General features: G+C 55.1%; 1 protein-coding gene across 4 annotated transcripts in view; it reads right to left on the bottom strand.

The window, feature by feature from the left end:
• DIDO1 (death inducer-obliterator 1) overlaps window positions 1–13,465 on the bottom strand; it is a 49,337-nt gene that overhangs the window by 31,002 nt on the left and 4,870 nt on the right. Inside the window, exons 1-3 of one of the 4 annotated variants that reach the window (XM_053890043.1) lie at window positions 12,007–12,122; window positions 1,028–1,194; window positions 442–554 (exon numbers count right to left, since the gene is read on the bottom strand). The gene's annotated coding sequence lies outside the window, so the exon portion shown is untranslated. Of the gene's footprint in view, window positions 1–441; window positions 555–1,027; window positions 1,195–1,792; window positions 1,817–12,006; window positions 12,123–13,465 lie in introns of those variants that run through there. The other 3 variants (XM_019426341.2, XM_019426337.2, XM_053890044.1) reach the window with 3 other exon arrangements.

The raw sequence follows: 13,465 nt of genomic DNA, 5'->3' as shown, positions 1-13,465 counted from the left end.
GTGGCACGGGGCGTGAACAGAGGAGGGCCGGCTTTCCGGGGACCCCCCCCACCCCAGCACAGCTACAGAACGACGTGCCGGCTCGAGGACCAGCTGCTTCCACCCTGGGTTTCAGAGCCCTGAGCTGCTATGTAAGACGTCCGGCTGCCCCGCTAGAGGGAAGGGCATGGAGCAGGTGTGGTGCTCGTGCCCGCACCCCAACCCTGAGGTGAGCTGAGTGCCACCCTGCCCTGCCCTGTGGGTACCTCATGGAGGTGAGGGTCGCACAGGTAAGAAGTAACAGATAATTTGAACACTTGAGAAAATAAAGCCCAGGGCAACAGCTTTACGCGTATTTATTCTCTGCTCTTAACTTCCTAGTAGATTACTAAAAGGTCATGCTCGTGAAAATTCTACTCTTGCTTCAAATGATAAAATCTGGGGGAAAAAACCAGCATATACCTTGAGAATTTTTTTCCAAGCTTCCCAGGCTTCAATCACATTTAAATGCTACTGCAGACTCAGATTCTATGCCATGTTCCAGTGTAGGGGAAGGACTGCTATGGAATGACAACCTTCAAAATACAAAATATACAAAATTCAAAACCACACGTGACCTGATTCTTCACTCCCCACAAGGTGCTGTCCTTCCCGCTTTTCTGTCCAGAACTTGGCCAGCACACTCTAGCCAGTCGGAAGCTTGTGGGAGTGACTGTGACATCAGCACACGTCCCCTCAAGGACCACAGCACTTTTCTGGTCACCTGAGATTTTGTGCAGGAAAAGCTCTCCTCAACAAAACGCAACTCTCACACAACATCAAGTCTATGCTCCAATAAAACGCCAATGTAAAGATAAAGGAGTGCGGGCATCCGGTTCTCAGCGTGTGGCCGAATGTCTCTCTGAACACCTTAGGGCTAAAGTTTACTATTTCGAACAAGCAAATATGAATGTTACATGCTATCAGTTCCTTCGCATAAGATGCCATCCGACTTGAAACCTATTAAGCGAAAAGGAGCTGCTGACATTTAATGCTATTTATACTTTACCTGCCGGAACACTGAAAGCTTGGACACTTTCTCTGGAGGTCCAAACACCTGGCAGATGGAATCGCCTGGTCCAAGTAAACCACTAGGCCTCAAACACTGCTGTTGTCAGTCAAGGTTCACGAGTAACAATGAAGATTATCTCGAGACTATTCGCATGGAGTAAGCTCCTAAAAGAAAATAAAAAAATAATTCATAGGTGTAAGTAATTGGAACTAAAACCACGTTAAAAAAACGAAACATCAACTTTCCAAGTCATCTGATTTGTCTATATGTTACCACGTGACCCACAAAGCCATCCAGGGAGTCAAAAAAAGAAAAAGAAGAAAAGAAAAAACACAATCCTGTTCCTCAAGGACTTTTAACGAAGGGAAGACACGGTGACCACGCTCTGGATGGTGACCAGGCCAGCCCTGGAGCAGGAGCGGGTCCTGGCTGGCGCAGCGGGGAGGCCGGGAGCGAGCTGCAGGGAGAGTGCAGAGAGGCTGCAAAATGGGCTGCTTTCCAATCACGACCTCACTTCTGAGACGGACCCAGCTCCGTAAAACCACACAGAGAGAGAACCAGGGAACGTGAGAAGGCTGCACCGAACCGCGTGCGAACACAAGTACTTAAAAAATCTTAATGCTGTAGCCATGCCATCCTTTTAAAGGCCCAAAAAAACTCTGAAGACCATTATTTACAGTTACTTCCCGTGGTCCACGTGCGGTGCGCGTGCACAGCGCACCCAGCCCTCCCCCGGATTGTCCCGCACCCAGCGAGACGCACACTGAACAGGCCCCTGTTCCCGGGCCAATCCTAGCTGATCTTCTCACACACCTCACACTCCACCCCGAGGGTGCCCCCTGCCAGCTGAACCCTCACCTCCAGCAGCCCTCCGGTAAACTGTGGTTTCCTTAGTGACCCCAGAACAAAGACCAACATTCTGACGCTCCTCCTTTTAAAGAGACAGTGACCCCTCCACTCCGAGGAGGAGCGGAATCCAACCTCCTGGCCACCGAATCTCTCAAGTGTGGTAAATGCATCTCAAATTGAGGCTTCAACACTTCAGACGCTTTGCCTCTCAGAACAAACTATTATCTTGACTTTATATTTATCTTTGCAATATTACTTTTGTGATAATTTCCTCAGCCCAGAAATTCTACTATAAAATCGCACCCGGTGAAAGGCAGAGAAACCGTGTTGAACTTGGACATGGGTGTAACGGAGAGAGTCCGCCGCCTAGGAACCCGCAGCCCCGCCGGCTGCCATGGCTGTCCCCACCAAGAGGGGTGGGGGGGGAAGGCGGGGCGCCCCTGCCACCCGGAGACCGACATGGCGACATGGCGGGAAGTCACCGTTCTCCATCTCAGCGTGGTGCCCTCCTTGGCTGCCTGGCGTAAGTCCTCCCCGCTCAAGGCTTCCCGGCGGCTCTCCGAGCCCCTTCATGCTCTTCAAAGCTGAGGGCCCCAAAGAGCTTCTGTTTCCAACAGGCAAATGGAGAAAGTTTCCGGTTACTGTAACTGGCAGCTCCCCCCCCCCCCCCAACAGCCCGGGGGCGGACCCTGCAAGAGGGCGGAGCGCAGGCACCTGCTGGGGTGGGGGAAGTGCACCTGTCTGCACGGACCTGCTTCCCTACAACACAGAAGCCAGGGTGGCCTTGACGCCAGTCCCCAGCTCCTCAAACGGCTTTACTTACCGGGGAACACAGGGCTCGTGCCAGCAGACAGAGGCTTTTCAAGACTGTCATTTGCACTTGAAACCTCAAATTTTATCACCAGTGGCGAACAGTGGCAGTTGCTTTCCCCGAGACCTCCCATCTTTCACCTGAGAAAACGCCCCCTGAATGCGGAGCCGGTCGGTTCTCTCAGGGGCCAGGGCCCTTCTGGAGGCGGCCGGGGGCCCTCTGGGGGACTCGCCATTTCACCGCAGGGGATGTTCGAAGCCCTGGACACCGCAGTGGTGAGGTCCCATCAGGTCCCCAGGCCTCGCCGCCGGCCCTGGGGACGCGGGCACCACGCCGGGAGGAGCCCTGCACGCCCTGCATGTGTGCAAAGCAACAGTCTTGCACTTGGGTATCAGAAGGGCCCAGGCATTTCCTCCCACACAAAACTGCTCTAAACCCGCTAAATTCCCCTTCAGAATCTCCAACAACTTTTCAAAATGTTAGGCTGACAGTTGTGACTTTTTTTTTTAGTGTTTATTTTTGAGAGACAGAGAGAGACAAAGAGGGCGAGCGAGCGCATGAGCAGACGAGGGGCAGAGAAAGAGAATCCCAAGTAGGCTCTGAGCTGTCAGCACAGACCCTGACGCCCGGCTCGAACCCAAGAACTGTGAGATCATGATCTGAGCCGCAGTTGGATGCTTAACTGACTGAGCCACCCAGGCGCCCCTAAAAATTTTCTTATTTTTTAAAATGCTTATTTTTTGAGACAAGGTGCACACGCGAGAGCAGGGGAATGGGGGAGGAGGAGGGCAGAGAGAAAGGGAGACCGAGGATCCGAAGCGTGCTCTGCGAGAATTGAACTGTGAGATCATGATCTGAGCTGCAGTTGGACGTTAACAGACTGGGCCACCCAGGTGGCCCTCCTTTTTTTAAAAAACCCAACACAACAAACATCCACCCAAAACAGCCGTGGGTGTCAGTGCTGCAGGACATTCAACCTGGTAAACGCGAGGGCTCCGCGTCTAGGACGCGCGCTCACAGAAGGGACTATGATGTGCCCGTGGACAGACGGGTCTCCGGTTCTACCAACCTACGAGACTGCCTGACCGAAGACGCTATGCCGAGAACCAAGTGCAGTTCCTGTCTTCACAGCATGACGACTGTGAGGAAACAGCCCGCGCTGCGTCTCAAAAGGATCACACGAAGCGTGTGCCTGCCACGCCACCACGCACCTGGTGGCAAACCTCCAACCCTTGAAACAATATTCAAAACAAGTGATGTCAATTTTGAAAAAACCTGCCAGCCAGAAATTACAGCCAATGTTGCAATACAGCCTCACTGTTTTGACTCATTAACCGAAAATTTAAATTCTGCCAGGCCGGGCTCAAGCTCACGTTCATGCTTTGTATGAAGGGGCTTCCCTCCTCACAACCACCCCTTTGTGGCTCACGATAAAGGGCTGAGAAGGTGCTAGGTTGCTCCAACTACTAAAAAGGAAAGAGATCCCAACTAAAGACTCTTTCCTGACACGACGGCCCCCGGCGAGCACCCAGGTCTGAGCACCGTCCTGGCCACCAGCAGCGGGCTCTGCCAGCGCTCCCTCCGCTCGCCAACCCTGGGGTCTGCGGCAGCAAACGCCACTCCTGCCTTCCGACCCCGGCCCACAAAGGAAACTAAGCAAACCAGTTTTTTTTTATCTGAACATCTACACAGAACCTGACTCGACGGCGTTAACTGCATTTAAGTCTTTTACAGCCTATTCGAAGTTCTGCTGCTACCAAAACCCATGGTCGTTATTAAAACTATCTTGATGGGGGGGGGGTGGGGGGGGGCGGGTGCCTGGGTGGTGGAGCAGCTCAGGTCATGGTCTCGTGGTTCGTAAGTTCGAGCCCGGCATCCGGCTCTCTGCTGTCAGTGTGGAGCCCGTTTTGGATCCTCTGTCTCCATCCGCCCCCCCCCGCCCCCCACGCATCTCCCCCGCTCATGCTTTCTCAAAGACAAACATTAAAAAACATTAAAAATAAAAAAATTACCCTCATGAAACGAAGGTGTCCGCAACACAGCCCGGATGTGTATATAAAGAGACATCTAGAACTGACCCTGCTTAAAATTTCTTAGTGCTGCTTTTACACACGTGTGGAGACAAAAAGCAAAAGCCGCTGCTTGAAAGCACCTTGGGGACTGAGGCCCGGCCAGGCTCTGCCATCCAGCCGGGCTTCCAGGTCATTGTGGGCATGCAACGGGCACAGGTTTCCCTCTACCCAGTTTCTGTTGCGGAACACAGGCTTGTGACCTTGGTGGACAACTCCACGTGGGTGTCAGCAGCCAGAGCAGCCACGTTACATCTGCCAAGGTTAAGGAGAACGAGACGAGGCTTTCACTCTTCTCTGCCTAATGCCACGGGCCACTACCTTCAATGGGCTTCGGCCATGGTCTGCGTTGTACACACCCCTGAAAATTCATTTTGAAACCCAGTGCTAGGGTGATGGCACTCCTAGCAGATGGGAGGTGCTTAGGTCATAAGGTCAGAACCCTCATGAATAGGATCAGTGCCCTTAAAAAGAGCCCCCTCCCCACCCCCCCAGCTCTCTTGCCCCCTGCAGCCCTGAAGACCCCTTACCAGCACCTGACCATGCCAGCTAACACCCTGATCTTGGGCCTCCAGATCTGTGAGAAGCAGAGGTGTTTTGTATAAGCCCCCTGGTCTACGGTCTTTTGTTAAAGCAGCCCAAGCAGACTGAGCCAGCCCCCCTCTGGTCTCTCTGAACAAAAACATGCTTTCGAACACTGCAAGGGACCATTGGAGTCGTACATCCTGGGGGACTGGTGCTCTTAACACAAGGCCACCGCCTGGCTCTTAGTGACCCTCTGAACAATACAGGTTCTTGCACTCATTAGAAAATCTGTCATGGGGGCGCCTGGGTGGCTCAATCAGTTAAGCGTCCAACTTCCGCTCAGGTCACGATCTCACGGTTCATGAGTTCCAGCCCCGTGTCGGGCTTGCTGCTGTCAGCGCAGAGCCTGCCTCAGATCCTTTGTCCCCACCTCTCTCTGTCCTTCACCTGCTCGCGTTCTCTCTCTCAAAAACAAACATTAAAAAAATAAAAGTAAAAAGTGTCATACGGGACAAGCTTGGCTGCTGCTAAATCCCCAACGACGACACTGGGACGGGTTCCCAGACAGGAGAGTCCCCTCTCCTTCCTTCCCCAACAGAGAGAGGGAGAGATGTGCGTGTGTGTGCACAGAGAGGACAGGCACCGTAAGTCACTTCCCTGGGCAGTATGATGTTCAAGTGCCAGCCACCCCTGCTAGGTGCTTTGGGAGCTGTGTCCCCTGAAGAGTCTCTAGGTCTTGTAGCTATTAGTTAAGAACCCTGGCCCTCCAGGGAGGACCCCGACCCTACTGGCCACCCCATTGATTTTATATCCACAGTGGTCTGTCTAGGCCCCGTCTGCACCTGTGGCTGGCTGGCACTCCCTTCCAGCACCAGTGAGTGGGGGCACCGCTGCAGGACCCCGCGGCATTGTCGTTTCCTGGGGTCATGCCACAGGAGACCTGCATCATTCCACAGCCAACACAGGCCACCCTCACCCCCATTTTCACTGCAGCAGGAATTAAGGATCTAGCGAAAGGCCGTCTTACAGTCAATGTGAAGTGCCGCTTCCACGCAGACGCGGCAGTCAGGCCACGTGACCTAAGGCCCGAAGAAGTCTCAGCGCCCCTCCCACCCAGCAGGCACCCAGGCCACGCTCTGGGCCTCTCACTTCATTTCAGGTGGTCTACTTGGGAGAGAGATGTGCACTGGGAGGACAAACCAGCTTTATCCCACGTTCTTCCCGAAAAGCAAGCACACGGCTGAGCCAATAAAAATTCAAAGACGTTGTCTAACTTCCTAAAAGTAACCCATTTTCCCAGATGTGAGCATTTAAAGACAACTATTTTGTAAAATTCTTATTTCTTAACAGCACAGCATCTCTAATCATTATTTAAAGCAGAAGTTCTCAAGAAATGTGGTCCTCAGGCCCTTCAGGGGGTCCCCGAGGTCAACTCATCTCTGCAACCACAAAGGCTATCACATGCCTCTCCCGCTGGCCACTCGGGAGCGGGCGGTAAAGCTTTCTGGAAGCTAAATCACAGCGATGTACTAGAGTCTGCATATGCAGAAGCAGACGTAAGGATCCAGCTGTTGTCAGCTAAGCCAGAAGTTAAAGAAACAAATGACCTCTGTCATTGTTTCTTAGGAAAAAAATAGTTTTCATACGACGTTATTCACGTTGACACGCGTGAGGCTGTATGTTCAAAAATGAATGAACTTAGATGTCTTTTAAACGCCAAGTACAGTAAATACCAATAGACACACGTAAATAAAGACTCTGTGATGCCCTCAGTAAATTTAGGCGTATAAACGTGTCTTGAGCTGAGGCGTAAAGAGCAGGCTTTAAGGTAACTTGACGGGACTGCTCCTGACGGGCCAGAAGCAGTCGGTGCCGTGTCCTTCCCAGTCAGCAAGGCTAGGCGAGCAGCAGCGGCGCTCAGTATCCGCCTCATCTACACCTTCCGTCCCACTCGCGAGTGATCGCTAGGAAGGCGCTTCTTTCCAGGTATGAAATGGTTGACTCACACGCAGGCTGCCACCCGACCTCAAAGAGAATAGAGTTTGGACAAGACACGAAGGACTTCCCTCCCGAGCACCTGCCTGGTGAGTGGTGCTGTCGGGACCGCAGGCCACAAACTGGCCAAGAGGCGACGGCTAACGGTGGAGACCTAAGGTCAAGAAGCCACCACGTTTCAGCTGGAGTCTTCTTTTCTCTCTCTGAGATGAGCCAAAGCCAGCGTCCAGTTTTGTACTGGGGGCAAGTGGGAGAGGTCCCTGCTTAAACAAAGAAATTACAGGACCACAGGATCTTCCCTGTCAAATTTTAAAGCCTCACGTAGCGCCAAGCCTGACAGTTAAGCCGGTACACAACGCACGCGACTTCAGACTGTTGCTGCTCTATGTGTGAGTAGTGCAGGAACGGGATGTCTTACAACTAAAAAACATGCTGTGAAGAGGCAGACTGTGTGATCACAGTCTAACATCCACAGCTAGTGTCCACCTAGCCCCGCTGTCTCCATGGGGCGCTAGGGCATCTTGTGGGGGGGGCCCCTCTGTATGCAGGCTCAGCATTTCCAGTCCTGACCGAGGCAGTCGGCACTCCCCTCCTCCACGTAGAAGTGGGGCAGTTCTTCTCCCAAGCAGGCTGGGCTCGGGAGGCTCAAGGCGCAGCTCTGCAGCGCATTACAAGAACACGGGCTTCAGCCCCAGGGGCAAACCTAACAGGTACCGACGTGCTGAGAATGTGCACTTCCCTTTGGGCTGTGCTTGCCCGTCTGGGAACTGTGGACGACCGTGACCTCCCAATTTCCTAAAAGGATACGCGAAACTACACCGTGTAAGTGACAGCGCCCGCACACAGGAAGCAAGCAGCAAGCGGTAGGGGCCATCTATTAAGAGGATGACGTCCGTATTGGTGAGCGTTTGCGAAAGCAGGCCCCTAGGAGAATCTACTTGATAAATATTCACCAAGATGCCCTCCTGTACTCGGCACCGGGACAGAGCAGGCAACATTCCTGCTCCCGTGGTCCAGGGGGACATGCCTCACTTGGACCCAGCTGAGACAGCTGGCAAAGGGCAGGTGCGTGTATAAGGGCCCTCCCAGCCACACTTTTTTTTTTTTTTTTTTTTAAACAAAGGGACACAAATCCATCTCCACCATCAGGACACTGATTTTGGGAGGGGGAAAAAAATCAAGAAACGTCCACATAATAGAATTCTTTCAGACTGCAATTAAAGGACAACAAACCACATGGCCACTGCCATGGAGAGCGGGTCCCACACGAGTGAAGAGCACGGTGGCCACGTCCCATAAACACATCCTGCCACACCCACCCACCCACCCATGTCCAGAAACTGGGCAACAGCTGTAATGCAGGTTCTGAAGGGCTTCTGGTGTTCTTGCCTTTTTTTTTTTTTTTTAATTATTATCTTAATTTTCTAGGCATTTGTAACTCAACACACAGCAGATCTGTCTTTGTATTTGGGAGGGGGAATCTCATTTACTTTCTCATAAAGGTGTGGTAAATGCCATTTAAATGTCTGTATCAGCGTATGTGAAACAAAACCATAGCACCTGACTCTGCCACCTGAAGAAAGAAATATTACACTAGGTAATCACCACCTACTGATTAAGCATATTTTAGTCACAGCTACAAGAATCCGTATTAAATACATACAATCACCTACTCAATCTCAAGTAACAACTTACCCTCAAAATTAGTACTCAAAAAATAAAATGAGGTCTAAACAAGAGAAACTATTCTCCAGAACCGTGAGCACCACACCAAGTGAGGTCAATTTGGCCCTTCTTTCCCAATTAGTGTGCTTTTATAAACTGTTAACCACAGAGCCTTTGTAATGGAATCAGCACAAATCGTTTGACACTAACTACACAGACGATAACATGAGACACCCATTCTAAGGGACCACACCACAAAAATAAGAAAATACACAAAAGAGAAACTCCATTTCGGAGAAACCTTCTTAATGGACTTCCTGAGTCCACCAGGCATGTGAGAATCAGGCCTCTCTGAGACGCAGCGCCACACTGCAGGGACCCAAGGACAACAGTGAGCCGGCTTAACCCGCAAATACATTCAATCTTTGCTCCGCAAGAGCCGAATGGAAACCCCCTGGTGTCATCAGACAGGTGTACGAAGATGAAGCGTATTGTGCTAACAGAAACGTAAAACAATCAGAACCCTGAACGCCTCACAAACACGTAGCAAAACAAAAAAGAAACCAGTCCCTGAGCTGCTTGAGTACGGACTCCTGGAGAGTCAGACGCCCTGTGGCAGTAGAAGGACTTACAGTGTCGACAGCAGGACCTGAAAACTCCCGCCGCCAAAAGCAAGCAGAAAGTGGGAATGGAAGTCCCCACTCCACGCCCCCCACGCAAAGCCCAGCAGAGGCACTGAGTGAGCGGCCCACCTCCAGGCCCCCCCCCCCCCCCCCGCGACACCTCTCCTCAATGAGCCACTGTGATGCTCACACAGGCACACGAGCCGTGAGCATCACCGTTGGACAGGACAGACAGCGGTAACCACGGGCAGCAGCAGCCATGAAAGGGGAGCCACCTGTCACCACACAACTTTTTATTTGTGCCCTTCCCTCTGATCAGTACAGAACTGTGCCCGAAATAACCTGAGTTTAACCCCATACTAACAAGGGACAGTTCCTGCTGGAAAATCAGAAATGAAGATACGCACTATTCCTGAAGTCATGGCTCAAGCCCCCAAGAACACCGGCAAGGAGGAGAACAAGAGGCCTCGCACGTGCATTTGGCGGAAGTTTCACAGCAGGCCTCGGGCTGGGTCTCCCCAGGTGACGCTTCTGAGATGCCTGTGCTGTGTTTCTAACGGGAACCCAGGGGACCGGTCCCAGGGACGTGTGCGTGTGCACACACACCCACACAGGTGCCACTAAGGGCTGGCCAGCGAAGGGGCTGGCGTGTCCTCACGAGCCCCGCTGCACTGGTCTCCGAGGCCGGGGAGGCCTTTGTGCGAGCCGCTACAGCCAGGCTGCGCGGCACCCAGGAGGCAGCAGATACTTGCTGAGCAAACGGAGGCATCGCTCTACGGGTCGCTGACGCCACTTCCTTAAAATGCCTGGCTAAAGCACACCCTTCTTGGGAGCACCCTCCAGCCGGGGCCTGTGTGGCTCCGGGGGAACCACGGAACGCGTGCCTGGGGTGGGCCCCTGAGAAACAGGCTCCGAGGTCTGGGCTTGGAGGTCGTTCCTTCCTTGCACCTCAGTGCCCTGCAGGTTAGAAGGGGCACGGAACGCTCAGATCTCATTCACCGCAAATGACACAGGTACCATTCTCTACGGCCAAGGGACGAACGAAGCTCAGCTCGCGCTGCTGGGACCTACGGCGCCGATTCTAGGCTCACTGATGGAGGCGCTGGATTCAAAGCGGAAAACGGGCCTGGGCCCCACTGTGTCACAAGCACCGCGCAGGAGGCAAAAGCGGCCTTTAAGATCTTCCACGAACGCACCTCAGTGTCGTGTCGGGGAAGCAGAGTGCCCGCTCACAGTGGACCCCGCTCGGGGCTGTTTACCTGCCACAACTCATTTTAACAACTGCTTGTGTGCCCGTTCCCGCCTCCAGGGGACAGAAGCACGGGGAAGGGACCCGTCCAGCCTCAGAGCGGGCTTCTAAGTGGGCTGTCTGTCCGGGGGCGGAGCAGCAGGGCGGGAAGCAGGAGAAAACAAATGGGGCCCCGAGTGCCAAAGGTGGGAAGAGACAGAAAGAGCACGACTGCAGGGGCACGCCTCCCCTGGAAGGTGAAAGCTGGCCAGGAGAGTAAAACGGGACACAAACGTGGCCAGTATACACCAAGACGACAAAGTAACTACACGGGAAACTAAAAATCAGTATTTTATGATGGGACAAATACTCTTTTTCAGCGAAACCGACTTTCCGAAAGCCTCCTCTGCTTCCTGGAGCACCAAAGACCACGCACCTGTCCCATCACCCCTCCTGAGAGCAGGTGGAGACACCAAACTCCTCCGGTTAAACGGAAGTGAACACCGGGAACCGTGCCCCACACTCCGAGAAAGGATCCCGGAACGAAACTTCACGTCCGTGAAGGACGTCCGGACGACCTAACCGGGGTAGAGAGCAGAACTGCCTGCAGCCAGCGGCACTTTGGGCAAACAAGTCACTCGTACGCGGACGCCCGCTGGACTTGGAACTTCCAGAGAAGAGCGGCGCCCCCTGCCCTCGGACTAGCGGGCCTCCCGCCCTGCTGACTTGGGTCAACGGACAGTACTGCGCTGCCGTCCCCTCCGGTCCCTTCAAATCGGGACCAGGCCCCCGAGCAAACACCCTCCTCCGGCGGACCCAGCCCCAGGCAGGCGCCCACGCGCGGCGGGGGCCTCGGAGTGGCCTCGGGAGGTGACCCCGCTCCGTGGGCCCCCTCCCCCCCCCCCGCGACCCCCTCTCCGTGGGCCCCCTGCCCCCCGCCGCTCTCCCCCAGCCGCCCTCCCCCTCCACTGTCCCCCGTCTCCGCTCCCTCTCCCGCACCTCGCCTCCCCTCTCCCCCCTCAGCCGCCCCCTCCTCCCCTCCCTCCCGCCATCCCCGCGGCGGCCGCCATCTTCTCTCCTCGGCGGGAGCGCAGCGAGGGCCGGCGCGGCCGCCGCGGCTGTCGGAGGGCCGGGCTCCCGCCCCGCCGCCGCCCCCGAGTGCGGCCCCGCGGCGGCCGGCCCGTCTGCCCGGCGGCCGGGATGCCACTCACCGCGGGTCGCAGGCCTCTGGGGTCCCGCAGCCATTTCCTCGGAGCTCGGCGGAGTGGGCGGGAGGGCGGGGTCGGCGCCGGGAACCGAGGCGCGGGGCTAGAGGGGCCGGCCGCGTCCGGAGCAGCGCCCCCGCGCGGAGGGAGGAGGCCCCGCCCCGCGTGCGCGCCTGCGCCTTGCGCCGCGGCTCCCCGAGTCCGAGGGCCGCAGGCGCCGGCCGCATTCGGGGGGGCCCCCGGGCCGCGGAGCCCCAGGCTGGCTTTGCGGCGAGGAGGCGGAGACGAGGATAAAGGAGCAGCCGCGCCCTCAAGTTTGTACAGCAAGCCGGCCCCCGCCGCCACCGGCACGCTCAGCTCGGGCACATCTGCCCGCAGGGGCGGCAAGGAGCGGTGAGGCGTCCGGGTCCAGAAAGGCAAAGGGGTCTGGCAGGTGCGCAGCCCTCCATCCGGATCTTCTTCACTCCGAGCCGAGCAGGGACACCCCAGCACCGGCCAGTCCCCGGATGCTCCACAAACATACCGCAGAGGGGAAGCGCCGGCACCCTCGGGGCGCTATGGACACCGAACACTGGCCCCGGGGGTAGAACTCCGTGGCTGAAGGCCTCTGCCCCCATTACGTACGTGTCTCTACAGCCCCCCTGCTCCCACGTTCTTTAGAAGCAGGAACCCCTTGGCTTTGGTTTCAGCCCGGGTCAAAAGGCGGAAAGGTGTCCTGTGTGCAGTAGAGCCGCACACAGCGAACCCCACAGGCGCATCCCTGACGCTTCCATGCGTGAGAACCACGGGTTGGGGTCAGATGCGCTTTTCAATCAACATCTATTTCTAAAGATGACAAGACCTGCTAGTTTCGGAGCCGGACTCTGGATTTTCTCCCAAGGAATACAACGCAGTGTTTTCTGCTGGTGGGATTCCATTAGGACCACCTTCATGGAATCCTGCAGGGATGGGCTCTCCACTCTTCCATCGTGACCGTCTTCAAGTTTGTCCCCAGATAGGTGGAGTGGGGAGTTTAGAGAGCAGACGGTTGGGAGGCGAAACCAGCTGGCACAAGCAGTGTGATCTTGGGCAGGGTGTCTGTAAATGGGGAAGACCACAGGAGGCCTCCCCAGCCAGGAGTTGGAATGGGGGAACCCCGCTCAGCCTCTTTAGTGGAGGAGCCTTAAATGAAACAAACCCAGCAGCAATGTCTCTCTGCAAAGGGAGATCGTAATAACTCCCAGGTGCCACGCGGGTGGGTGCTTGCAGGGACGGAAGGCACAGGATGAGGGTTTAGGACAGTATGTCAATCACGGCAGAGAACTGGGTACAAGACAGGGCACTGGTCTAGATGTGTTCTCCTCAGTTCTTCTACCCTTGTCCAGAGATCCTCAGCCAGAGAACAAGTAGACATATTCTATCTCCTCTGCTATAGTAAAGCCCTGGCTTTGTGATCCCAATGAGAGGGAATACAACGTTTTCTATT

This window comes from Panthera pardus, unplaced genomic scaffold, assembly GCF_024362965.1.
Source record: "Panthera pardus isolate Hobbes unplaced genomic scaffold, ASM2436296v1 HiC_scaffold_25, whole genome shotgun sequence".
Lineage (NCBI taxonomy): Eukaryota > Metazoa > Chordata > Mammalia > Carnivora > Felidae > Panthera > Panthera pardus.
The sequence above is the reverse complement of the archived record's forward strand: the minus strand, read 5'-3'. Positions and strand labels throughout refer to the sequence as shown.